This window comes from Dasypus novemcinctus, chromosome 3 (genome assembly GCF_030445035.2).
Source record: "Dasypus novemcinctus isolate mDasNov1 chromosome 3, mDasNov1.1.hap2, whole genome shotgun sequence".
Taxonomy (NCBI): Eukaryota; Metazoa; Chordata; class Mammalia; order Cingulata; family Dasypodidae; genus Dasypus; species Dasypus novemcinctus.
The window spans coordinates 11,413,880-11,440,798 of record NC_080675.1 but is presented as its reverse complement, the minus strand read 5'-3'; the positions used below and the strand labels follow the sequence as shown (position 1 = coordinate 11,440,798).

The following is a 26,919-nucleotide window of genomic DNA, read 5'->3' as shown; positions in this document are numbered from 1 at the left end:
GCGATTTGGGCCTGAGTAAACCCAACTCCCATACAGCCTGGCCTTGGCTCTGGCAACCTGGACAAGGCCACCCACTACAGACTGACCCCAGAGCTGCCAGCAGCGTCCAGGCTGACGGTGGCACAGGGCGCGCTCCGCCTCCCCATGACCCGCTTTCCTGTGGCTCATTCTTCCCTGCCACTGGCTGGTCCCACACTTACTCACTTTCCCACTGCTCTCATATATCATGGGTGGAATTTTAGGACCTGAGCTGGCAGCTGGTTTTAATCCCAAAGCTTATGCCAATTGGATTCTGGGAAGGCTCTTTTTTTGTTTACTTCTGGCAGATGATGTGGCGGTAAAGCCAGGGTCCAAAGCACGGAGAGGACAGAGCCCAGCGATTCTCTCCTGTGTGGCATCGACAGAAGGTGACTCTGGGAGCAAAGGGGAGGGGGGCCTCAGGGAGCATCCCATTTGGTCCCTGGATCAGGCATACTCATCGTCTTATTTAATCTTTTAACAACCCTCCAAGGTAGCTGCAGCTCGCGTTGGGAACATCTGGGTTTGGTTCTGTTTTAGATGTAATCAGAGGCTGGAGGAGATGAAGGCCCTGCACTAATGCCCCAGACCACAGCCCCTCTGCCCACTGGCTTATAAATGGCTGCAAGGACAGAGAAGGCCCGCCTTGCAACCGGCGTGGGCGGGGTCTACTTTACAGCACACAGGTGACCGGCGACCCTGCTTCCAAGGCCAGCGCTCAGAAGGAGATTGGAGCCAGCCCTGCAGGGGCGATGAAAGGTACTTGGCAGTGAGCAGGGATGCTCCCAGCCGCCTCCTTCCCCAGACACGCCGACCACAACAGCATCCCCAAGCGCCTTTAAATGAGCCACACCAGCTCTCCAGCCAGAGGCCCAGGCTGGAGGACACCAGATTTCCACCCCGGAGACGCTGACCTGGGCAGACAACGCCTGAGAGCGGAGAAGGCACGAGGGCCACGACAAGGAGAGCGCGGTGGAGGCAGTAAGGGTGGGAGGAGGGGGCACCCTGCGGCCCAAGTACAGAGCGAGGGAGCACTACTTGGGGACCACGTGGGCATCTCAGGCCAGGGTAGGGGTCCGAGGGCGGGGCCTCGCTCCCGAGGTCCAGCTGTGATTGGCACAGGTGCCAGGAGGGCAGCCAACCAGAGGCTGCAGAGAGGAGCGCTGGGGCGGGGCCCTGAGGGAGAGGGCGGGGCTGAGCTGGGGGTGGGCGGAGCCGGGTGGGGGGAGGCAGGGCTGATTCCGCCGGGAGCACGGAGCGCCGGGTCCTGGCCCGGGGCTGGCAGGGACAGCTAGTGCCGAGGACCGGCCCATCAGCGAGGAGCTGGAACAAGAGGGCAAAGGTCAGTGCTTTTCAGACCGTGGATGGTGACCCATCCCGGGTGGCGAAACCAGTTTAGAGGTCTTGAGCAAAAAGTTTTCACAGTGAAAGAAAATAGAACAGAACAGAAGGGAGTCGAAAATATCACAGTGACTCTCATGTCCTAAGGGAAAACACTTCAGGAATTTTGTTTCATAGACGTGCCATATATGCGAACGTGTAGAACGAGTTCTCGCCGTGGCTGCGGTTTAAAAAGTCTCAGGATATGGTATGTGAAAGTATCTCAGTAAAACGCCTTAATAGATAAATAATTGTGCAAGAATAGCCAAAAAGAGCAGAGAGATTGAGAGAAGAATTTTCTTGTCTGTTATTATTATTACTATTGAAATGATGAAAATGCTCTAAAAATGATTGAAGTGATGAATGCCCAATTATGTGATTATATCAAATACCATTGATTGTACACTTCAGGGGGAAAAAATTATGAGCAACAATGGATTAGATCAGTAGTTCTCACACATTAGGCTGCCTCAGAATCGCCTGGAGATCTGTTTTAAATCGCAGATTATATGGGCCAAACCCAGTTTCACTTAGAGTAGGTCCTGGTGGATTGGGCCCGAGAATTTGCATTTCTAATCACTCCCATGGGGACGTTGAAGCTGCTGGTCCCAGGGCCACCCTGAGAACTCCTCAGGCTCCTTTTAGCTAGAATTTACCATTCCAGCTGTGCAGTGTGCGTGCATTTGGCATATTCATATAAGTGGGAGGAAGGGGTGGAGCTAGGTGTTTCCAAGGTCGGGCCCAAATGGGCCAAGATTAGAAATCCAAAAGAAATCTAAACTTGCCACGTGTCCAAAGCTGCCCCCCGGGCCTCTGGTCCCTCTGACAGCTAAGAACAAAGCAGGCCCCTTCCTTTGGAGGACAGAGTGAGGCTGGGCTACTGATTCCCTCCCCAAACTACACCCGCATTCACTTCGTACAGGACCCTGGAGCTGCACCCAGGGTTTCCGTCTCATTAGTAGGCCTCAAGGGCTTCACACACACTCCTTCCTCAAAGGCCCCTGAAGGAAACCTGAGGGACGAGCTTGCCCGCCATCGCCTAGGGCACCCTAAGCACCCAGCGCTCCAGCCTTACCTCCTGCCAGCCACCCCTGCCCCCCAGACCCTTGACCTCCCAGGACCGTGAACACCCAGTATTTCCTTGCACTCACCAGGCTCAGTTCAGGGGGCCCCTCTTCCAGGAAGCTTTCCCTGACTGTCAAGCCAGAGAAGGCTGGGCATCAGGCCCCTGGCCAGGCACCTGCCCCCGCCTTCCCCGGTGACTCACGCAGCTCTGGCAGCACGGAGGGCAGGTGTCTCCCAGCCCCTCCTCCCCCAGTGTAATCATGCCTCCTGGGACAGGAACCTTGCTCGTCTGCCCCACAGGGAGGAGATCCCAACGGCGCTGAACCAACCAGACGTGCCTGGCGGGCTGGTCCGAGCCACAGCCTCTCCCAGTGGGAGCAGCCGCCCCCTTGCTGGACTGTCAGCTCAGCGTGGCCTCCAGCCCTGGGGGCACAGCTCACTCGCACACACCTCCTCCAGCCCGCCAAATGCAGAGGCTTTTAAAAGAAAAGAAGGATATGGCCTTGCAGGAATATATTCTCAGACTCCACTTTTATCAACACTGACTTGAGAAAGGCATGTTTTCTGCTTAATGACGGAAAATGCCTTTCAGTTAAAAAAGCTTTGCACGGACATAGGGTGTTTAAAAGTTTTTGTTTTCATTACACAAAAGTTTTGCAGCTTCTCATAGATGCTCATGATCTCCAGAGCAATCTTTAGACCCCAAATCAAGAAACACTGGCCTGGAGGACAACCATCGCTGCTCCTTGGGGACTCTTGAGGACGGGGCTCCTGCCTAACCCTACAGCCGCCCGACCTGCCATGAGGCACAGCAGGGTCAGTGAATGACGGAGCCAGCGTGGAATCCCCAGTGTGACTGCACTGTCCTTGTTTCACTGTGTTTGTGCCACGTCTGACAACCCCTCTTGTCTTTGCAGGAGCTGCCTGAAGGAAGGCAGGGTCCGATTCATCGGATGGACTGACTGATTGGATGGCTGGGAATGGAGCTGTCATCACTTTCTTTTTTAACAGCTTTGTTGAGGCATAATTTTCTACAACGATTTGCCTGTGATGGTCAGTTTCATCTGGCAGCCTGGCTAGGTGACGGTGTCCAGCTGTTTGGTCAGGCAAGCGCTGGGCTGGTTGTTACTGTGAGGGGGTTTTAGTTGAGTGCGTCTCTGGCTGATGACCTACTGAGACTGCCTTCAGCCATGACAGGAGAGTCACCTTATCAGCCGAAGGCCGTAAAGGGAGAACTGAGGATTTCAGCACCTGGAAAGAATTTCTCTAGAAACTGTCCTGGGGAATTCATCGAAACCTTCAGTGGAAGAGTCCACTTGAGGCCTGACCCGTGGAATTCGGACTTGCCGATCCCCATGGTTGCATGAGCCAATTTCTAGAAGAAAGCCCGTAATATTTACACACACACATATTTATACCGTCAGTTCTATTTCCCTGGAGAACTCTAATATAGTGCCAATATTTACACTGTACAATTTAATAAGTTTTGACGTCAACACCCCTAAAACCATCACCGCAATCAAGATAATGAACATATCCAGCACCCCCAAAATTTCCTGGCGCCCTCTGTAACCCTCCCCTCCCGCCCACCCCCATCCCACTGATCCGCTTACCGTCACTACAGATTAGTTTGCATTTTCTAGAGTTTTTCATATAAATGGAATGATCCTGTATTTACCCCTTTGGAGGGGGACTGGCTTCTTTCATTCAGCATAATTATTTTGAGATTCATTCATGGATTGCCTGTATCAATAGTTCATTTCTTTCTATTGCTTAGTAATATCCCATTGTAAGCATATACCACAGGTTGTTTATTTACCCATCGATAGGCGGTTTTGGGAGATTATAAATAAAGCTGCTATGAACCTTTGTGTCTGGACATATGCATAAAAACCCAGGAGAGGAATGGCAGGGTCACATGGGAGGTGAATGTTTAAATTCTTAAGACACTGCCCAACTCTTCCCCAAAGCGGCCTCACCACTTCCGGTTCCCACCCACAGCGGCTGAGAGTTCCAGGGCCTCCACAGCCCCACCCACACTTGGCGAGGTCAGCCTTTCTAACTGGCGTGTGATGAGATCTCACCATGGTTTTAAGTTACAGGTCTGAATGGCTAGCCATCTTCTCTATTTTTACATTTTAATTTAGGCACCCTTTCTAAGTTCCCAGACTCGGTGCTAAGCACTTCCCAGGGAGTGAGCAGATGAGTGTCTGGGAGACAGGATCCAACGGGGACCTGCTCCAGCCCTCTCAGGCAGCTCTCTGAGGACAAAAGTAGTGTGGTGTTTAGGAGCTATGCACCCAGAAAAACATGTTCTCAAATCTATTCCATTCCTGTGGGTATAAACCCATCGTAAGCAGGATCTTTTAATGAGGTCACTTCAGTTTAGATGGGCCCAGCCCAATCAGAATGGGTCTTAATCCTATTACTGGAATGCTTTATATGCAGATTGCAATGAAGACAGATAGAGAAGGCCACAGAAGCAAGGAGCTGAAATTCAGCAGAACCTGGAAGAGAAGGGGAGGCTAGGAGAGGCCACCAAGTGTATTGTTGTGTGACAGAGCAGCCAAGGACCAAGGATCGCTGGCAGCCAGCCCCATAACACCACTGTCTTTGGGAAGAAAGCATCAATTTGATGACATTTTGATTTGAACTTTTTCCCAAACTCAAACCGTAAACAAATTAATTCTCATTTGTCTTAGTTTGCTAAAGGCTGCCAATGCAATAGACCAGAAATGGGTTGGCTTTTATAGCAGGGATTTTATTAAGGGAAAAGCTTACAGTTCCAAGGTTGTGAAAATGTCCAAATCAGAGATGTTTTCTCACCAAAGGGCAGCTGCTAGCAGATCCTGGAGTCCTGCCACACAGCAAGACAAGATGGCGAGTCTGTCGGACTCTCTCTGCTTTCTCCTGGAGCTCAGCTGTGGGCCTTCAGGCATCTGTTCCTGGGCCTTGTCACCTTGAGCTTCTAGGGGTGTCTCTGTCTTTCTGCAGCATGGATGAACCTGGGTCCTCTCTCACATGATAGGGTAAAGATGGGGGCAGCTCTCTTCTTCCGTGTCTCTTTCTATCTGTGTGTTGTCAGTTTATATAAGACCCAGCAAGAGGGGGGAGACCCAACCTGGGTCATGCCTCACTGATGTAACCCAATCAAAAGCCCTGAAGAGATTTAGTCAAGAGATCTAATCAAGGTCCCTTAGCTAAATCTAATGCAATCAAAGGGTCTCGCACCCACAGGAATGGCTTAGTTTTAACAACATAATCTTTTATGGGATCTCACAAAAATTTTCAAACTTACACCATCATTAACCCAACCCATTTCATGGTATTTGCTTGAGCAGCCCCAGAAACTAAAGCAACTGGGCACCTTGAACCAACAGTCAAGAGTATGTAAAATCAGAGAAATGATTGGAGTCACTCACAGGAGCTCCCAAAATGCTCTTCATGTGGTTGCCTAGCATCAGGTTGAAAATCAACCACTTCCAAGGTAGGGGGACCAGGTTCGAGTCCTGATTCCTGAACTGAGTCTGTGAATGTGAACTGCATTGGAGCACAGTCCTTGCTTACCTTGATCATGGTATCTGAGACAGTGACACCTCGTATGTGTCCCCAAATATTTTTGAATGGATAAATAAATCTGGAAAATATAAATAATGATGCCCCAGCTGGCATATAGTAGGACTTGGTGTAACTTCAATTCTTTTCTCATAAAAGAAAGAAACGTGGACACCAGGGTGAGCATCCCTCTGCCCTTACCAGTCCTTGATACACACATGCTACTTGCTGGTTCAGGGAACCTCGAGAAAGACCGGACTCTATTGACCCACAAAGAAACAGCTGCCAAGAGGCTTCTTCCTTGGGGCAGCAGGGGGGTAGGGGTGGGGGGCAGGGGAGTGGGCCCTGGGAGGCTTCAGGGGACCTGGGTTTCATTGCAGGTTCCATCATGATCTAGCTCAGTCTCCTGGTTGGTAAGAGGGGAGCGATGGTTCCCAGCCGCTTTCCATCCTTTGGAGATGGGTGAGCTTTCATTTGGAAAGTTGTTGTGAAGGGAAGAGGCACATCTGATTCGTAATGGGAGCTGCTCTAACAGAATCACTGTCAGTAAAGGAAAGCAGACTGCTGAGAAGCCCTGCCCAGCCAGGCAAGGGGCCGCGATGATCATCTTCTGTTCTGGAAACCTAAAGGCGGCTTCTACCTATTACAATGTGGGACATAATAACCAACTGTGGAGCAGGCAGAGCATGCTGGAGTAAATGCTGCAATTGTTCCCAGCTCCAGTTCCCACCTGTAACCACGGGAGATGTTAGAAGGAGCTCTCTCCGAGATTATACTATGAGCCCCATATCAGAATAAGGAAATGGGTACAAAGATACTGAATCACCTTCCCCAAAGCATGCAAAGTCAGAATTGGGACTTCAGCACTCCGGCCTCAGCGGCTTGCCCCCTAACTACCACACTGTACTTGCAGGTGAGGCTAAGCACCCACGTGACTGACTGGAGAGCCCAAGGGGTATAGCTGCTGCTGAACAGCAGGTGGAGAGCTGCTGAGCTACCTGCACTCCACAGCTCAACCTGATCCTCTCCAGGTGTGGCCCAGAGCAAGCATTTACCATCCAGACCAGGCCCTGTGGCCCTACGGGCAAGCTGTGCTGTGCCATCCGCCCCTTGCACCGGCAGCCCTTGGTGCCCAGGCCAACTAGCACACCCCTCTCGCTGCCAACCTAGAGGGTGGAGGTGTCCCCTCCACTCTGTATCCCCAGGCCTGGAGCCCAGGACAGCACCACTTGCTGAGTGCAGGCGCACAACACCGACATTCTTGGGAAGGCAGGGCTGGCTCTGTTGGGACAGGGCTGGGTAGGGAGGTGAGACTGGCTCCAGATCCCAGCCAGGGACCTCACCAGAGAGCAGGAAAGGGACGCCCCGGGGAGTCAACGAAAGGTTCTGCACAAACCTCCCTGAGTCTCGGGTGTCGCAACTGGACCGGTTCTTAGGAACCCTCTTGTCTAGCTGTGCCATTAAACAGGTGGGGAACTGAGGCTTAGCGAAGGAAAGAGATGCACAAAGATCGTGCAGCAACTTCCCGACAAAGCTATGGCCAGGACTCAGCTTGGTATAAAAGCATCCTGTGTATAAATTATGGACCTCAGGTGATAGTATAATTATAATCATATTGTTTCATCAATTGTAACTAAAGTACTACACTAAGGCAAAATGTTAATAATAGGGGAAAATGTGGGGGCGGGGAGTATGTGGGAACGCTGTGATTTTTTCTTGGTTTCTCTATAAAGCTGCAACTTCTCTAATAAAAAACTAAGAATCATTTTAAAAACCCTTCCTATACCTTTGAGGAGAAGTATTTCATTTCTCCAAAATGCCCCACAGATAAAGAAACAATCAAACCTCATATTTATGCTCATTTGAATTCTGACAAGGGTGCCAGGGCAAGTCAATGGGAATAGTCTTTTCAATACACGGTGTTGGGACAACTGGACATACATAAGCAAAAGATTGAAGTTAGACCGCTATCTCACACCATACACAAAAATTAATGCAGAATGGTATAAGGCATACATGTAAAAGCTAAAACTATAAAACTCTTAGGAGGAAACATAAGCATGCATCTTCATGAACTTGAATTAGACACAGTTTCTTAACTATGACACCAAAAGCAAACACAACAAAAGAAAAAAGAGATCAATTGGACGTGATAAAAATTTAAAACTTTTGTGCTTCAAAGGACACCATCAAGAAAGTGAAAAAGAGGAAGCAGACGTGGCTCAACTGATAGAGCACTCACCAACCATAAGAAGGGTCCAGAGTTCAAACCCAGGGCCTCCCGGCCAGTGTGATGAGCTGGCCCATGTGCAGTGCTGCTGCACGCAAGGAGTGCCCTGCCATGCAGGGGCACCCCTGCATAGGGGTGCCCCACGTGCAAGGACTGCACCCCGCAAGGGGAACCACCCTGCGTGAAAAAAGGGCAGCCTGCTCAGGAGTGGTGCCGCACACACTGAGAGCTGACGCAGCAAGATGATGCAATAAAAAAAGAGAGATTCCCCGTGCCACCTGATGATGCAAGTGGATGCAGAAAAACACACAGTGAATGCAGACAACGGGGTGAGGAAGGAGAGAGAAATAAATAAAATAAATCTTAAAAAAAAAAAGTGAAATAGACAACCCACAGAATGGGAGAAAATGTTTGCAAATTGTATCTCTGATAAGGGACTTGTATCTAGAATATACAAAGAATTCTTAACTTCAATCATAAAAAGACAACCCAATTTTAAAATGGGCAACAAATCTAAATAGACTTTTCTAAAAAAAAAAAAGATATGTAAATGACCAATAAGCATATGAAAAGCTAATCAACATCCTTAGAAATGCAAACCAAAATGAGATACCACTTCACACTCACTAGGATAGCTATAATAAGACAGATAATAACAAGTGTGGGTGAGGATACAAGAAACTGGGGCCCTCATATGCTGCTGATAAGGGTACAAAATGGTGCAGCCACTTTGGAAGATAGTCTGAGAGTTCCTCAAATAGTGAAACATAGAATTACCGTATGACTCAGCGATTCTACTTCTAAGCATATATCCATGAGAAATGAAAATATATGTCCTCACAAAAACTTGTACATGAATGTTCACACTAGGAGAAAAGTGGAAACAACCCAAATGTCCCTCACATAATGAATGGATAAATAAAATGTGGTATATCCATCCAGATAATGGAATATTATTTAGCAATAAAAAGAAATAAAGTATTGATACATGCAACCTTGAAAACATTAAGCTAAGTGAGAGAAGACAGATGAAAAAGGGTGAGCACGACATGATTCCATTTATATGAAATGTCCAGAAGAGGCAAATCTATAGATACAGAAAGTAGATTAGTGGTTGTCGAGGGCTGGGGGGATGGGGAGTGCTAATGAATACAAGATATTTTTGGAATAATGAAAACAGTCTAAAATTGAGTGCAGTGATGGTTGCACAACTCTGAATATACTAAACGCCTCTAAATTATATACTTCAAATGGGTGTGGTTTTATGGTATGTGAATTATATCTCAATAAAAGCTGTTTAAAAAGCAATCAGAATCTGAAGACTAGCAGAGGCATTCAAATGGACCCACTCCAAGCACCCATCTCTGCTTGAGTTCCTTGAAAATATACCCACCACATGGCTCCCAAGACTCTTGCACTCCTCCAGTGATGGGTGGCTCACTACTTACCAATAGCTTCTCCTGGTGTCACAGAGATAGAGCAGGAAGGAAGCTTTTCCTTCCAGGGAGCCAAAACCTGGACCTTATCTGTGGCGTGCCAGTGTCAAGGGAAGCTAAGGGGTACCTTCCTTTTACTGAGCACGAGATGGGCACCATTCCACATGCTTCACCCCCTCTGGGCACTCATTACCTCACATGATACCTCATACGAACTGGCACCGTTGGCAACACCATCCCCATTTCAGAGATAAGGAAACTAAGGCTGAGAGAGGGGGCATGAATTGGCTTTAGAATCTCAGAAGTGCCCACTGCGGGGGCCCAGTGGCACAGCTGGGATTTGAATCTTGGTCTACTGGACCCTAGAGCTGCCTGTGACCCCAGCCTCTTTAGCCAGGCTTCTGCTGAGAGCCTGACACCATTCCAGCGTCCAGCTGGCCCCTCGGCATCATAGAAACGGGCGTGAGCATTTTCAAACCAAACAATGGAACAAACAGAAAGCAAACTCGGCCTCCCCAAGGCGATGCTGCGTGCAGCCAGGGGCCGCGGTGGCGCCTGGCCGCGGAGCGGGAGTTCTGGCCTCAGTGCCAGCATCACCCTGGGAAACCAGGAATCCTGGGCGGGTCTCAGAGGACGTAACGGTCAAGCATGGCAGAGGTGCATCGTTCAGTGTTTGGATTAAAATCCTGTAAAGAGTGAACCCTCCCCCTGCGAGGAGCTACTCAATTCCATTCAGCAAACATTTGCTGAGCTACTAATAAACCATTTTACACCTGAGAGGCAGTTTTCATATTCATCTCCATTCTATAGCGGGGGACACTAAGGCTCGGAGAAGTTTCGGGGCCTGCCCAAGGTTGGGAGACAAGGATTCCAATCTAAGACCGTTTGGCTTCCACGTTCAGCTGGGCCAGCCTGGGGACGGTGGGTTACAGAGCTCACGGTCTCCGGGAGAGACAGTGGCTGGTAAACACGACATCAGACCACAGTGGTGGCCGAGGTGGAGGGGCTGCCAGAAACCCCGGGAGCCCAGAGAATGGAGCAAGGACGCTGCTTAAGGGAGCCCGGGAGGGGGGCACTGGGAAGGAACATCCTGGCTGAGCAGAGGATGAACAGGGCCCGCGGTCGGCATAACAAGCAGATGGACCGGCCTGAGCAAAAGCTTGGAGGTGGGAAGGTGCAAGGCCAAGTTCGGGCTGCAGAGTGGGCATGGGAAGAAGTGACAAAGGGAGCGGGAAGGAAACTGCCGGGGAGGAGGCCGGAGAGCCTAAACAGCCCAGGACTCTAAGGCGTGCATGGATTTTACTCTGCCGGTGATAGGGAGCCAGTGAGGGTTTGAGATGGAGGGAGTGGCAAGGGCGGTCAGCGACAGGACCCACAAGCAGTGGGCACAGTGGACCAACTGTCTGCTTGCAATGTGACACGTTGGATCACATGCTGGGAAATGCACCACATTACCCGAAGGTGCATTTTTATTTATCGTTTTTATTGTAAACCTGCTCTTCAAAAAATGGGAATGAGTTCAAGCAGAATGGTCCTTCCTCGAGAACTGATGGAACTGGCAGACATCTGATGGGCTGTGCTGAGCAGCCTCTACCCCTGCCCAACAGTGCCAGCACAGAAGCCTGTCCTCTCAGCCCCGCTCCCGGCACACTGCGCTCGGTGGGTGGTCTCCTGCCTGTCCCTGCCCCGTCCCCCTGCCCGGGTGCCGCCTGTGACCCTTCGATTGCCCTGGGGGTGGCAAGGTCAGTCACAGTCTTGACCTTTGGCTGTCAAAGGAGACTCCTGTGAGTTGGGCGAATGCCCCCAAACACCAACCACGGCGGCCTTTCCCACGCGCAGGGCCACCTCGTGTGTGCCGGGCTCGGGCAGGTGCCGGGCATCCCTTCCCTACTGAAGGCGGGGGTGACCGTGTCACCTTACGGACGAGGACACTGAGGCTCGGGGAGGGAGGTCTGCCCCGGCCAGTTCCGAGGGCTCAGCGCCGGGTGAAGGCCCCACGCCCGTGCCGTGCTGCAAAATGGTTAGCAGAACGAGGAAGTGAGTCAGGAAGTCCAGGCGGGGGCTTCCCTGCTGAGTCAGAGCACCAGGACTCCCCCCACACACAGCAGACTGGCTGTGTGAATCTCAGCGGCTCGGGCTGGCAAGACGCTCCCGCCACGGGCAGGCCTGGCCCGGGCCAGCCCCTCCCCGAGTAGTGTCCCCGAGACAGGGACGGGCTCAAGAGGCGGGCGTGGCTTGGGGTGGCTGCGATGGGCCTGGGGAGGCCCAAAACAAACGAGGGAGAGCAGCTCGGGGACACGGCATGCCCTGGGCCTGGGGTTCCGGGACAGGCCAGCTGAGCAGGGCCCAGCTCAGCTCGCTCTCACTTCTGCCCTTCGGGCCTTCTTGACCCCCCAGACCCGGCGGGGGGAGCCGAGGGCGTATGCTGGGAGCCCCGAAGCACAGGTAGAGGCCAGGAGGGCCCGTGTCGGCTTCCTGATTGCCCTGGTTCCCAAAGCGTGGGAGACGCTTACGTCTCGTTTCACCGCCTGCTCTAAGAGACATGGGCCACGGCTGGCGCAAAGGCCACGGACACGAGCGGAGAGGACGCACCCCTGCCCCGACGAGGCTCGGAGTGTCACCTCTTCTGGAAGACGGGCGCGGCATTCAGAGCGTTCTCACGAGGGGGGCCCCTCCCACCCTCTACCTGGCCCTTCTTGATACCGGACCTTCGTGAACCCACCAGGTGACAGTGTCCTGTCGGAGGCATCCACTAAATTCCCTTTTTAAAGTGTCTCTGTGGACCAGGAAATGTAACCCGCATCCTAGGCCTCCTGTCGGGGCCCCCGGATGGGCCGTGAGGGCTGTGTGACATCCACCCCCCAATCTTCCACAGCCTTTTGGGTGCATGCTCGCCCTCCGGGTGGGACGGCCTGCACAAGGCCGAGGAGGATAGAACTGAGCCGCAACCCCTCAGGCCACCAAGCAGAGCCCCTGCTGCCCTCAGCTTCTCCTACTGTCACCCCAACTGGCATTTCCCAGCCAGGAGCCTCTTGGGGCCCTGCACTTCCTCCTCAGCATTAGAAGACGTGCTTTCCGGGGCCATTTTCCACAAAGAAGCAAGTCTGTGGTCGCTTGGCATGAGTTGGTTGCGTAACAGGAGGAGCAGAGGCGGCGTCTCAGGGGCCTGGGGCGGGCAGGGTGGGTGGCTCCCGGTGGGAGCTCTCCCAGCGCCCTCCACCCAGGCTTGGCTTTCCAGGGAGAACGCAGACTGTGCAACAGCCTGGCTGGGTTCAAACCCTGCCTCTGCGGCTGAAAAGCTACTAATTCCCTTCTCGGTGATTTCTCATCTGTAAACGGGATGATAATAGGATGAACTTCTTGCTAAATTGTGGAGAAGTGAGTTTTTCTGGTGCTTAGAACAGTGCCTGCCAGAGTGTTTGTTAAATAAAAATGATGAATTTGCAAATGTGACAGTTCATTTGAGATAAAGAAGATCAACAAAAGGATACACTATCTGTGTCCAGCTAAAAGGAAACAGTGAAGGAAAGTCTGTAACATCCAGTCCACGGAATATGCTGAGAAATGAGGTGACTAGCACGAGGAATATTGCTGTGGAGGAAGAGAAAAGGAGCGCGCTACAAAACTCCCTGTGCCCTAGACCAAGGTCAGCACGCATTTTCTGTGAAGGGCCAGATAGGAAATAATTTTGGCTTTGCAGCCGTTGGGTCTCTGGAACAACCGCTCAGCTCTGCAATTGTAGGACAAAAGAAGCCAGAGTCAATGCACAAGCACCCGGGCGTGGTTGTGTTCCAATAAAACTGAAACTCAACATTTGGTCTGTGGACCCCAATTTGCCAACCCCTTCTCTAAGCCATTATGGAAAAACCATGTCAAAAAATGATAAAGATTTAAAAGGAACACAGAAAAAAGTAGAGTTCTCCTAGAGCAGTGGAATTACCAGTACTTTTTTTTCCAGAAGGTCCCAGGGATAGAACCCAGGACTTTGTACATGCAAAACAGGTGCTCAACCACCGGGCTACACCCACTCCCTGGTACATTTTTTTAAGTCTGAATTTCCTTAAGGTGACAGGAATACTGTTTTTTTAAAATTAAAAGACTTTAAAGTTACATAAATTTTAAAAACAAATTAATTAAAAGATTTTACGGTTAGACTTTGAGAAAAAGATATAACAAGCATTAAGCCCAGCATTCACATTGTGGTATCAAGAAAAGGGTAGACAATGTCAGAGCTACACTCCTTTCTAATTCCCCTAACCGCGATTCTTCTACTCCTTCTATTTGAACCTATAATTTTCAACGTACCTGTTCTATATTTCTTAGACTTAAGTCTCCGAATTATTCATGTTGGTTGAGCCCTGAAACTCAACAGAGTTGAGGCCAGCGCCTGCTCTCCAGTTCTTCAGGCTTGCCCTGGACAGCTAACAAAACAAGTCCCATCCCCCCCCAAAAGAGTACCTACAACTGCAAGCAAAACAATTCCTTTCCTCTGGCCCATAGTATCTACGTCCCGTTCAGCCTGAAGCAGTCAGAGCTGACATCATCCCAAATCCCTCAAGACTGAGGAATGCACAAAAATAAGGGCAGAGTGTGACCACCGACTGGACTCAAACAGATTGTTGTGGTTTCTTGTGTTAATGGGATAACTTGTAGCATTGATAAGAAAAATAAATAAATAAAAATAAAAGGGTAGAGGCTTTGAAGTGTAGCCAGCCTGGGACTGCATACCAGCTTTGCCACATACTAGCTGCTGTGTGACCTCACACAGGTTTATTGATCTCTCTGTGCCTGTGTCCTCATTTCTAAAACGGCACCTGCGAACATGCAAAGAACCTGCTACTCAGCCTGGCAGGCCCAATGCAAAGAAACGGCCTCTCTGTCCTGCCCAGCGCTGGGCTGCTGCTAAGTCTCAGTTACAAGGCAGCCTACACATTCAGCCCTTCTCCACTCACTTCTCCTTCCTCGCCGCCCACCACTTCCCACCTCTTCTCCATGCAGTAGGAGCTTCTCCCTCGGTGCCTTTGCTCCACTGCTCTGTCTGCCTGGAATGTCCTTCTCTGCTTGGCTACATTCACCCATCGGCTCTGCTATCACTGCCTCTGGGAAGCCTGCCCTGATTTTCCAGGAACAAACATCGCTACCGACTTACCAGGTGTCAGGCACCGTTAGGAGCTTACACACATCAGCTCATTGGGTCCACCCGCCCTCTCTTAAGAAGAAATGCTTATCTTTTTAATAGATAAAGAAGTCGAGGTTCGAAGTGGTTAAGTAACCTGCCCAAGGTCACAAGCAAGCCGTCCCGTTGCCCTTGTTCCACACAACCGTCCCTTAGCAGAGCCCAAGGAATTGAAAATCTTCCCCATCCGGTGGCAAGGTCCATGGCTCACTCCTGCCTTATATCTGCAAGCCTCAGTGCAACCGGAGACCTCTCTCTCCCACAGCCCTTCAGCTCCCCGGAGTCCAAGGTCAATTGTTAACAGGCTGCGGGGAGTATAATTAGTACCTGCCTGTTCCTGCCAGGGCTTCCAGACGCCAGGTTTACGACGTGCCTGAGGCCACGGGCACAGGCCCAGGCACTAACTACTGTGCCCCGCTCTCGGGCGGGGTGGAGGGTGCCGGCAGGAATGGAGTCTCCCTCTAGACTCAGAGGTGCCGCCTCGATCGCCCTCCCCGGGCCCGCCCCCTGCGATCCCCCATAGCAGCCCGTTTCCAAGCTCGGGCCCTGCGGAACTCGGGGGGCGGGGGGCGGGAGGCCTTCCGCCCTCCTGCAGCCGCCTGTGTCTGGGGCTGAGCTCGCCGTCAGACCAGCGGACAATACCCCGCTGTCGCGTCCGGCTCTTGGAAGCCGGCCAAGCGCTCTCGCCCTCATTATCCGCCTTGATCTCCATGCCAACCCTGTGTGCCGGATCCCTTTCGCAGGAGGACTCTGGGCTGCCCAGGGTGTGCCCCAGTCCCCCGGCGGAGCCCACGGTCCCTCCTACTGCTGCGCGGCCGCAGGAGAGGACGCCGGGTCCCTGCATCTAGCAGAGGGTCGTGCCAGCAACCACTCGCCTTCCACGCCAGGCACCAAACGCCACCTGACTTTCTGAGCTGTGTTTTCCCCCTGCGCTCAGACAATGCCCGCTTTAAAGAATTTCCTTGAAGGGCCTGCTCGTCCACGGGCTCTGCATGAAAGGCAAATGCCACCGTGGGGAGTGGACCACACAACACTGCAGGGCTTGAAAAAAACAACAAACCAGTGGGACTGTCACCCCCCGGCGGGGGCAGAGGCATTCTTTCTGTCACATGTGCTGCTCCGCCTGTGCGATTTCCCTCTCGTGGAGCTGGAGCCTCCGCCCCAGCCTGCAGGGCCAGGCCACGGCCCTCCGTCTCTTCTGGCGAGCACCCTTGCTTGTTTCGCTGCAGCCTTTTCCTAGACTACAAGTTCCATCCAAGCGAAGGCTTTGCCCGGCGTGGCCGCTGCTCCAGCCGCCTGCCTGGGAGCGTGCCCGGCACCAAAGCCACGAAGGAAGCTCTGCTTTGTGCTCAGCTCCATTCCTTCCTTCCAGAAGTCTTCACAGGGCCTCCAGGCGCCAAGTGCCGCAAAGGAAATACTGCGCCAGAGGCGTTCCCTCGCGGAGAAAGTCAAGTAAGCATCTCCGATAGGGAGGTGAGGACCGTGAGATTCTGGGGACTCGGGGGGTGTGGGAGTCACTCTGCTTGTGGGCAGCGCGTCAGGAAAGGATCCTGGAGGAGAAGACCCGAGCTGAGCCTTGAAGGACCTGTCAGGGGGTGGCTGTGGGAGGCACCAGCCAGGGCGGCCAAGCGTGAATGAGCAGCTAAACCACCGGGTCCCAGCCTGGAGGAGATGACCATGGAGACCCTCAGCCTCCGGGACAGGGGTGGGTTCTGCCTCCAGGGTGCTCCCCAGCTCAGCAGGACCAACGGTCCTGCACGGCAGAGGGGCACTGGAGTCCTGGGGAGCCCTGAGGCTCCCGGCACAGACAACCCCCACCCGTTACACGTCCACCGATGACCCAGAATGCTGACGGGGCCCTTGACCCGAAGGCCCCCGGGACACCGGGGCGGGTGGCTGCCTGGTCGCCCCGCTTCCCCCTTCATTTCCAGGTATGTCCCCTCCTGAGGGCCCTCCCCCTCTCTGCCATCCCCTCAGCCACTCACAGTGGGCGCTGGGTTCCAGCAGCCAGGGTGCTGGGGGCTAGCCTTACCATGAGCAGCTTTATTTGGGGGATGGAGAGGAGGGGGACTTGCTCCCCGTGGACGGGACAGCACAAGGGGAATCTAATGCCTGGGGAGGGGTCCTCCCTTCCCTCGTTAGTGGTCTAAAGAAGCGAGGCCGAGGGGGTGGAGAGCACCGGCCGGCAGGGCCCGCCGCCCCCGTCCTAACCAGCCGCCCCGGTCCTAACCAGCCGCCTTCCCTCTCCTCTGAGCCTTATCTACGAGGCCTGCAGGGCCAAGGGCAGGCCTCCTCCCCTGCTTTCCTTTGTGCATTCAGAGGAAGTTCCCTGAACGTGCTGCACTGAGCCGCAAGCACCGATGATGACTCGCCCATCTCCGTTTCAGAGAAGGGAGACAAAAAAGATGCAAAACCTGCGGGCAGGGACTTACCTCCAGGCTCCCCAGTGTCCAGGTGAGCCCCCAAACTGGAGCTCTGTGTACAGCCAAAGAGCTTCCCCAAGTCCTGAACGGAAGCCCCTGCCTAGCCCCCCAGCCGCTGGAGGCGGGCGAGGGCCCCACACGACGCTGCTCTCACCAAGAGCTGGAGGCACAGCGAGGAGGAGGGAGCAACAACAGCCCCGGCTTTAACAGAAAGACTCCAACGATTAAATTAATCCCATCGGCGAGCACCTAGATATACCAGATTAAATCTCCTCTGTTCTCCTGCCCCGGCAGCTCATGGGAAGCGCTGGGTCTTTTGAGTCATGCAGTCTTCTGGCTCCACGTTTTACTATCAGCTGGTGACCTTAGACAAGCGCCCCAACTTCTCTGGACCTCCTCTATGAAATGCCAAGTAAGATCTACTCTGCAGGGTTGTTGGATAAAGGGATAAAGCACTCCCCTCCATCTCTCCACACCCCTTCCTGAACTCTTTCTAGAGGTGAGAAAACATCAGCTAACCTTTACTGAGAGTACTTTGGGCCAGGCTATGCTAAGAGTCTTACATGGTTTATTTCACATGTGTGACAGGTCTTACTATTACTGCTTCTTTACACACGAAAGAACTGGGGCTCAGAGAGGTTAAGCCACCTCCCCAAGGTCCCACAGCCAGAATATGACAAGTTCCCTCACTCCAGGTCCTGCTTTCTTAACCACTAGGAGTATTAATATTTATTGAATGGGGAAGTAGACTTGGCCCAGTGGCTAAGGCATCCGTCTACCACATGGGAGGTCTGCAGTTCAAACCCCGGGCCTCCTTGACCCGTGTGCAGCTGGCCCGTGTGCAGTGCTGATGCGCGCAAGGAGTGCCCTGCCACGCAGGGGTGTCCCCCGCATAGGGGAGCCCCATGTGCAGGAAGTGCACCCCGTAAGGAGAGCCTCCCAGCGCGAAAGAAAGTGCAGCCTACCCAGGAATGACGCCTCACACACGGAGAGCTGACACAACAAGATGATGCAACAAAAAGAAACACAGATTCCCGGTGCTGCTGATAAGGATAGAAGCAGTCACAGAAGAACACACAGCTAATGGACACAGAGAGCAGACAACTGGGGGGGGGGGAGGGCGGAGAAGGGGAGAGAAATTAAAAAAAAATAAAATCTTTAAAAATATATATATTTACTGAATGAACTAATTCAGTAGTTCCTTGTTAACCAGCGGACATAAGACTGAGGTCAGTTTCAGAACTACACTGCTGGGTTTTTAAAAATGGAACAAGTTGGGGGATTACAGAACAATCATGCATAAAATACAGGATTCCCACACACCACCCTGCCATTAACATCGTGCATCAGTGTGGGACATTTGTTACAATGGATGAAAGCACGATTTTGTGCTACTAACTCTAGCCCCTGTTTATCTTGGGGTTCCCTGTTTGTACTGTTGTACAGTCCCATGGATTTTCTTTTTAAATTTTTAATTCTAGTAACATATATACAACCTAAAGTTTCCCTTTTTAACCATTCAAATATATAATCCAGTGCTGTTAATTACATTCACAATGATGTGATATCACCACCATCCATTACCAAAACTTTAAGATTAACCAAAATAAAAACTGTACAATTTAAGCTTTAACTCCCCATTCCCTATCCCCACCTGTGGCAGTGTGAGATTATTTATGACCCCAAAAAGAGAGATGTTTGTAAACTAATCTATTCCTCTGGGTGTGATACCCTTGGAATGCATGTCTTGATTAAATTGCCTGTTAAGATAGGGCTTTGATTCGACCACATCAGTAGGGCATGGCTCAGATTGGGTCCCCACCCCTTGGTGGGCTGGTATAAATGGACAGTCACTTAAGAAGATGCATGGAGGAAGAGGCAGAGAACTTTGTCCGTTTTGATCCTGGAGCCCCATTGCCTGATAATTTGCAGCTGAGCAGCTGAGGACGCCTGGAAAGAAATCAGCCCTATGCCAGACTGATACAGGAAGCCCTAAGAGATAAGCGCTATGCCAGCCTACAGCTGAGATCAGAAGGAGCTGGGCCCACGGAGCCTTGAGAGGAAGGCGAGACCAGATCGCCCGCCATCTTGCTTCAACACGTGGCACCTGACTTTGGTGAGAACTTGGCCTTGAGCTGGACTCCCCAGGGCCTTGTAACTGTCAGCTTTTACCCCAAATAAATACCCTTTGTAAAAGCCAACAGATTTCTGGTATTTTGCATCAGCACCCCTTTGGCTAAGACACCACCCCATCTCCTGTGAATATGTGTTCTAGATCCTGACACTATGAGCTTGCTTAGTCTAATTATTTCATATCCGTGAGATGATACAATATTTGTCCTTTTGCATGTGGATTATTTCACTCAACAGAACTACATTTTTAAAAACTGAAAGGACCAGCACAGTGACTAGCTCAAGTCTGCAAGGTCTACCCCCACCCTCCACTGCAGAGGGGTCTCCTAAAACAGGGTCTGCAAACTCCAGCGCCCCCTTTGTATCTGACAACTTCAGCTAAGAAGGGCTAAAGGTTGAGGGGGAAAAACAAAAGAATATTTCACGACATGTGAAAACAATATGAAATTAAAATTCAGCATGCATAAAACGAAGTTTTCTTGGGACACAGACACATCTATTCATTTACCTTGTGTCTATGACAGAGTTGTCTCTACAGTGGCAGAGTTCAGGAGCTGGGACAGGGTTCACATGGCCCAAAAAGCCGAAAATATTTACTATCAGACCCTTCACAGAAAACTTTTGCCAAACCCCGTCCTGGTGGCTCCCACGACCAAGGTTATTTGTTTATCGGCCCGAAGGAAACACCTCAGCCATCCCTGCCTCTTAGCACAGCACTCCTCCGGGTCTGGGAGCCCAGAAGCTTCTACTCCTTTCAGCAAACAGTGAGACAATCCCCTGATATCCAGAATGGGCTGAGCAGGCAAAGTTCTCCAAAGGCCGAGAGCTGCGTCTCACCAGGACTTTCCCTCTGGAGTTTCCCTTACTTAGAGGTGACGAGGTGGCATCGGCCCCTAAGTTGAGCTCCTCCCCTTCCGCCCGGGGCCACTGCAGGAGCCCCCAAGGCAGTGTGCCTCCCCCTAAATCCCGAGGTCCCACCCCTCCCCAGGACAGGTCACTACAGTAGTTAAAATACACTGGGAACCTCTTATATTTTTTAATGTAACATTTTGTGTGATCTATGTATCTTAAAAAAAAAGAAAGCTAATCATAAAAAGAAATTTTTTTTTAAATAAAAATACAATGGAGGGGAGTGGGTGTGGCTCGGTGGTTTGAGGCCTGCTTCCCATATAGGAGGTCCCAGGTCCAATCTCCCGTACCTCCTAAAAAAAAAAAAGGAAAGAAAAAGACAACGGGGGCCTTCCACGTACAAAAGAAAAGCAGTCTCTTGGCCACAGCCAGCTCTGCGGTGACCCTAGCCAGGCAGCAGGAAGAGCTGGCCTCTGCCTCCCTTCTGGAGAGTTTAAGAACTGGGGTGGGAGCCGGGGGCCTGCTGGCTCTGAGCAGCTGAGGACTCAGGCCTGGAAGGGGGCAGGGCTGGCTCCCGCCCTGGACGCCACCTCCCTCCGTGGCCCATTCATCCGTGCGCCCGTGAGGGGGCCCCTGGGAACGGGGGTTCATGGGAAAATTGCAGGCACCCGGTTGATGCAGCAAGGGCTTTGCTCCCAGAAATAATCACAAGTGCAGGACACGGAGGAACTCAGGCTGCCCCTAAGGAGGTTGGGGACGGGGAGAGAGGGACACATGCTTTTTACAGCAAACACTGCCGGGCCTTCCATGGGGCTCACTGGATGAAGCCTCTTTGCCAGCCTGGAATCTGCCACCCCTGGGCCCTGGGTTGTTTGGCGGGCTCCTTGGGCAGCCCAGGAGAGCTCCCCTGGGATCCTTCAGCACGTTGGGTCAGAGGCCATCTCTGTTCAATGTTGCCCTAAACTTGGCCGTGAGTGCAGCCCAGTTATGACAGTGGCTACTTCTGCAGACAACGACATGCTTATATTTTCCTCATTATTTTTAATTTCACCCCTTTAAACTTAAATTTATTTAAAAAGGAAACTTTTCATCTTTACCTTAAACAGAAAAAAGGTCAGGGTCAATTGCCATAAACTGAATATCATAAGACGTACATATAATGATTAGGTATCATATTTACTCAACTCTCTGGATATGGTTGCCAGCTTGCACCTGAGGCCTGACCCCTGTGCGTGTGTGAGAGAGACACACAAAGAGGGAGCAGGAGAGAGGGAGGAGGAGAGAGACAGAGGTGGGCTGTGTGAAGAGAGCTCCTAAAAACACGATAACCCCACACTGAGACCTCCTGACAAAACCCAGTGGCTCTCTGCCATCACCTGGGAAGCTTTTTAAGACTACAGACATGCAGCTCAAGAACAGAAATTCTGACACAACTGGTCTAGGGTAGGCCCAGATTTTATGAGCCCATCGTGCAATCAGAGGAGTAAAAGAGAAGTAAAAATGAAGATGGAGAGGAAGCGGCTGCATTCTGGGCCCTGAGCTTGGACCACAGAATTCTTCTCATTGGGGGTTAGTGGCCCCCGCCCCACTGAAACTCTGGGAGATGGGACCCCCATGTGTGAGGAGAACCCCAAGGCTCGGGGCTGGGAAGAACAGATGGGGGCCTTTGCCCCATAGTTGATTCTATAAGAGGAACAGGTCGCCGTGGGGAGCCGGGGAAGGAAAGAAGGGATCAAGGTTTGACGTTTGCACCCTGAATGCCCCAATAAAGACCCCTCTAAACTGGGATGCCGTCTTCCCAGTGGGCATGGGCTTGGCCAGCACGCCTCCCAGACCTGCCCGGCCACAGCCTCAGCCAAGAACCCCTGGGCCAAGCGCCGGTCCCCAGGCAGCGGTTCGCCTTTGCGGACCTGGCCATGTCCAACTCCCTGCAAGCGCTGGCGCAGGCAGAGGCGCGGCATGCCCTTCCCAGTGGCCCAGATTATCACCAAAGCCCCCAAGATCCCCACCCGGGGAAAATGGGGAGCAGGAGAGCTGGGAAGGGAAGAGACGGGGGCCACCTTTAAAGAGCACCTACCGGTGCCGGGAAACCTGCCACAGGGTTATCGCGTCCGACTCGGGACTCTGGAGTGAGCCAGGGCCCCTAGGGGCCAGGGGACTTGGCCAAGACCACCCAGCAGGTGGCAGAGCTGGGGTCCCAGCCAAGTGTGTCTGACACCGCACCTCAGCCAGAGCACGCCTGGCTGGCCTCTGCCTGGGAAGGCGGGCGGTGCTAGTGCCACCGCATCCTGCTGGGTAAGCTGCACCGCGAACCAGCCCGCAGCTCTGCGATGGTGTCCAGTGTGCAATGCGCATTCACACGGACCCCGCAGGCGCAGGAGAAGGAGGCCAGACCTGGGAGACGCCCTGCAGGTCCCGCCCTCGGCCCTCACGGTGGGGCTGTCTCTCTGGCATCCGTCTCACCCACCAGCCTGCCTCTCTGCAGGGCACCTCCTTCCCGCGTCCACCTCAACCCCCGTCAGTCCCTCCAAGCTACGCAGCTGCCCAAGGCAGAAGCGCCGAGGCCCAGCCACCAGCATGTGCCGCTCTGGCTCCCAAACAAAGCTGGCTCGGCCGAGGGGGCATGACTAAGCCCCCTGCTTCCTGCAGGGGACAAACACAGGAACTTACGGGCGACTCCTCTCACCGTGGGCAGGGAGAACATCACCCACCACAGCCTCGGGGGACAGAGCTGGGAGGGCCTGGCACACACCCCACTTCCTGTGCATTTGGGGGTTCATCCTGAGGAAAGGGGGGACAAGAAATGCCACAGGACACGAGTTTTAAAATCTGTTTTCTAAAATTGCTTCTGGGAAGTGGACTTGGCCCAATGGATAGGGCGTCCACCTACCACACGGGAGGTCCGCGGTTCAAACCCCGGGCCTCCTTGGCCCATGTGGAGCTGGCCCATGCGCAGTGCTGATGCGCGCAAGGAGTGCCCTGCCACGCAGGGGTGTCCCCCGCGTAGGGGAGCCCCATGCGCAAGGAGTGCGCCCCGTAAGGAGAGCCGCCCAGCACGAAAGAAAGTGCAGCCTGCCCAGGAATGGTGCCACACACACGGAGAGCTGACACAACAAGAGGACACAACAAAATGAAACACAGATTCCTGGTGCCGCGGATAAGGATAGAAGCAGTCACAGAAGAGCACACAGCGAATGGACACAGAGAGCAGACAACTGGGGGGGGAGGGGATATAAACAAATAAATAAATAAATCTTTTAAAAAATAAATAAATAAAATAAAATTGCTTCCGAGCAAAGCTGGGTTTGAATTCAGCAAACAGATGAACAGGCGGATGCCGTAGGCCAGGCTTGCTCACTGCCTGGTCCTGGATAAGCCACGGTTTAACCTGGCAGCCCCGCGGGCTCACGGCCAACCTACAGCGGCCAGCTGGTGGCCACCGCGCCCGCAGGAGCTGGGGAACAAGCCACGGGCGGAGTTCCCTAGAACCCAGGGAGGGCGGGCAGCTCTGGAACAGCGTGGCCATTCCTGCATCCATGGACACTGGCCACACTGGAAAGAGAGTTTCCTTTGAGGAATCGCCGGGCCATGTTAGAGTCAACGGGGCTGCTGAGAAAGAACTAGATGCCTGAATGAGGAGGCCTGAGCTCGAGGCCTGACTCATCCCTTCCTGCCTTCTGGACTCCCAGCAGTGCAGGCCGGTGTTATCTGCTTGGGCTTGGAGTCCAGCCCCCATCTCCACCGGCTGAGGGCAGGTTAGTGCCTCTCTGTGACATGGGAATCCTATCAGAGCACACCTCGTCCGAGGGCCGTGAGTGTCAAGAGAGAAACGCAGAGAGCCCCGCGAGCAACGCTGCCGCAGGAAGGGCTGGACGGGGCTGTTAGGAGGAAGCCTGGACGAGACCCTGGATGGCAGCCGGCCTGTCCAGCGGCTGAGGCATTCATTAGCTTGTCCATTCATTCATTCCATAAATATGAACAGAGCAGCTACCAGGCTAGGCTCTAGGGACAGACAAAATTCCCTGCCCTCATGGGGCTTATGTCCCAGCAAAGGAGACAGACCATAAGGTCAACTGCAGATGAATAACTAATGAGTTCCGGTCGTGATAAGTGCCATGAAGACAACTGGACAGGGTGACAGGAGAGAGCCCAGCGGGCAGGGGTGGGTCAGGGGAGCCCCTCCAAGTCGGTGACCGTGAGCTGGGGGTCACTGACCAGCAGGGGCAGGCACTGCGAGCGCCGAGTAGAAAGCGCGATGTGTCCAGAGAAGTGGGGAGACGCTCAAGGTCCCAGGAGAGGCCCCGGGCGAGCCCAGGAAAACGGGGCCAGAGGACAGGCTCCCAGGAGGGCCAAGCCACGCCCTCCCTCCCCACCAGAGCTGGCCTTGCTCCTCCGTGTCCTGGAAATAGGAGGGTCCACCCAGCCTTTTTCACTCGGGGGTCCTGTGAGCCTCGGTCCCCTAACATTTGTAAGATCCTCTCTGAAATGTAAAGCCTTCTATTTAAATTTAAAAATCACTCTCCAAACACCCCACTGGTACCAGGCTCTGGTCTGCGAGGGGAATGTGAGCATGAACAACGCTGCACCCCGCCTTCAGGAGCTGTACCCCGCCTTCAGGAAGTTGAGGGGGAATGCAGACACCACAGGGTTCGTTAATTAGCGTGTGCAAAGTGCAAAGGGAACAGAAGTCGGCAGCCTGCCGAGGCGGCTGCCGAAGGCTTCCAGGAGGAGGTGACCTCTAGCTGGGTGCTGGGGAGGAACAGGGCGGCTGGGCAAAGGGGCTTGAGCTCAGGTGTGGATTGGGGTGCGGAAGCTCAGGGTGAGTCGGGGGTCTCGTGGGGCCGGAAGGCAGCCCCGCTTGCAGAGAGCACAGAATGCGAGCCGGGCATGCCAGCGACTTGGGGATTTGTCCTGAGGGCAAGGGGGAGCTACTGAAGGTTAAGCAGGGAGCCAACAGCTAACTGATCTGGCCCCTCTGGGTGGGTGGGCAGAACTCCTGTGCTCTCTGATCAGAGACCCTTCTGAGGTATCCCATTTCAAACTCCCATTTTATTTTTCTGTATATATATATATATTTTTTTTTTTTATTGTCCTTTTTTTTTTTTTAGAGATACATAGATCACACACACAAAATCAACCTCCCATTTTAAAGAGCAGGAGACCAAGACCGGCCCAGGCGAAGGTCAAGTGCTTCCACAGAACTGTCGCCTCCTCCCATCACTACAGCAGGGCTGAGCTCTTTGAAAAAACAAGGAAAGAGGGCTATCCCGGTGAGTCAGCCAGCTGTCTTATTTCAAAAAAATGTCACTTGGGAGGAGTTCAGGTCCTTACAAATCTCAAATAAAACTCTTGGCTTAAATAGAGGCACACAGGCCGCGGTGGCCCTGCCTTGTTCCATCCATGCCGCGCTGATGACTGGCCGGGCCTAACCCGACAATCAACCTTCCCGCTCGCGTCACGCGACTGTCCCAAGGTACACCGTCAACACCAATCAACAGACTTTAGGGGAAGGATGTTAGAGGGGAAAGAGCACTGGATGGGGTCAGGAGACACAGCTTCAAATCCCAGATGTGTCCCCAAGGCACCTACGAGACTTGGGCCAGTCATTTTTCTGCTTGCAGAGCCTCAGTTTCCCCATACATCAAATGACAGGCTCAGATCAGATGGTCTCTGTGGCCCTGGCTGGTTCTGGCAGCCTCTTATTCTCCACTGCAGCTGTCACTTTAGGATACTTCTTGACACTGCACACACCTGGACGCAAACATCACGGGCTTAAAAATCTCTTGAAGTCACAGGGCAGGTAGGAAGTTGGTGCTCATTAGGTCATCACATAAGCCCCACCCAAGGGGAGGCATCACCACCCCGGGAGGTGGGAAAGGAGTTTCACTCACAGGGCGACGACCGCCCAGAAAGGGCCCAGATGGCCACTGCCCAGGCCAACACACACCTGCGCACACGTCCACGCACCTGGAAAGCCAGCACCTGAGGCCAGCATCCCAGGCGGCCGTTCCCTTCCAGGCCCGTTGCCGGCCCAGGTCCCTCTGCAGAGGGAAAGCCGGAAAAGCACCTGCGATTTGTTGCGCAGGAGGAAGGAGGCCAGATATGGGAGGGAGTGCCCCCGAAGTACCAGGACCAAAACTGGGGCGGGTCTCCCCTGACCCGGGGTCCACCACTATCAGCTCGGTGCGTGGCCGGCTCAGAGCCTCCCTGCGATCCGACTGCTGGCGGGCAATGCCCCACTCTGCCCAGCAGGCCACCTCCCATGGCCCTCCCCGGCGAGGCTGGGACTCCAGGAGTTTCAGCTTCTAAGAGTCAAGAATGTGCTCACGACACAGCATGCTTTTTAAGTTTCTCATCTTCTCCGTTCTCCCTCCGGCTGAATCCCCCCGTGCCATTGCTTGCCCGCCATGTGCTTTGGGGCAAGGCTTCCAACCTCTCTGAACCCACTTGCCCAGCTGAAAACCAGGGCACGAAGCTGCAGCCACGAATACGTCTAACCTGAGGCCAAGGCGCTCTCCCCAAAGGACTTCCAGAAGGAAGGGAGACTGAGTCCCGCCTGTGTGTTTCCTTTCGCCAGGTGTCTCTGCACTGAAGATCCACAGGTAGCGCTTCTCACCCACTGGCTCTCTTCTCACTTTTTAACATTAAAAATGG

General features: G+C 53.1%; 1 protein-coding gene and 1 long non-coding RNA gene across 7 annotated transcripts in view; one reads left to right on the top strand and one right to left on the bottom strand.

Annotated features, from left to right (window-relative positions):
* SYNE3 (spectrin repeat containing nuclear envelope family member 3) overlaps window positions 1–26,919 on the bottom strand; it is a 123,550-nt gene that overhangs the window by 89,860 nt on the left and 6,771 nt on the right. Inside the window, exon 1 of one of the 5 annotated variants that reach the window (XM_058292040.1) lies at window positions 2,550–2,652. The exons of the other annotated variants lie outside the window; for them this stretch is intronic. The gene's annotated coding sequence lies outside the window, so the exon portion shown is untranslated. Of the gene's footprint in view, window positions 1–2,549; window positions 2,653–26,919 lie in introns of those variants that run through there. 5 annotated transcript variants of the gene reach the window in all.
* Window positions 216–4,327, top strand: LOC131277278 (uncharacterized). 2 transcript variants are annotated; one of them, XR_011648265.1, is made up of 5 exons: window positions 216–407; window positions 559–999; window positions 1,537–1,606; window positions 3,151–3,279; window positions 3,381–4,327. It is a non-coding gene; the product is annotated as an uncharacterized lncRNA (long non-coding RNA). The 2 variants fall into 2 exon arrangements; XR_009184456.2 differs by having other exon boundaries at window positions 3,116–3,279.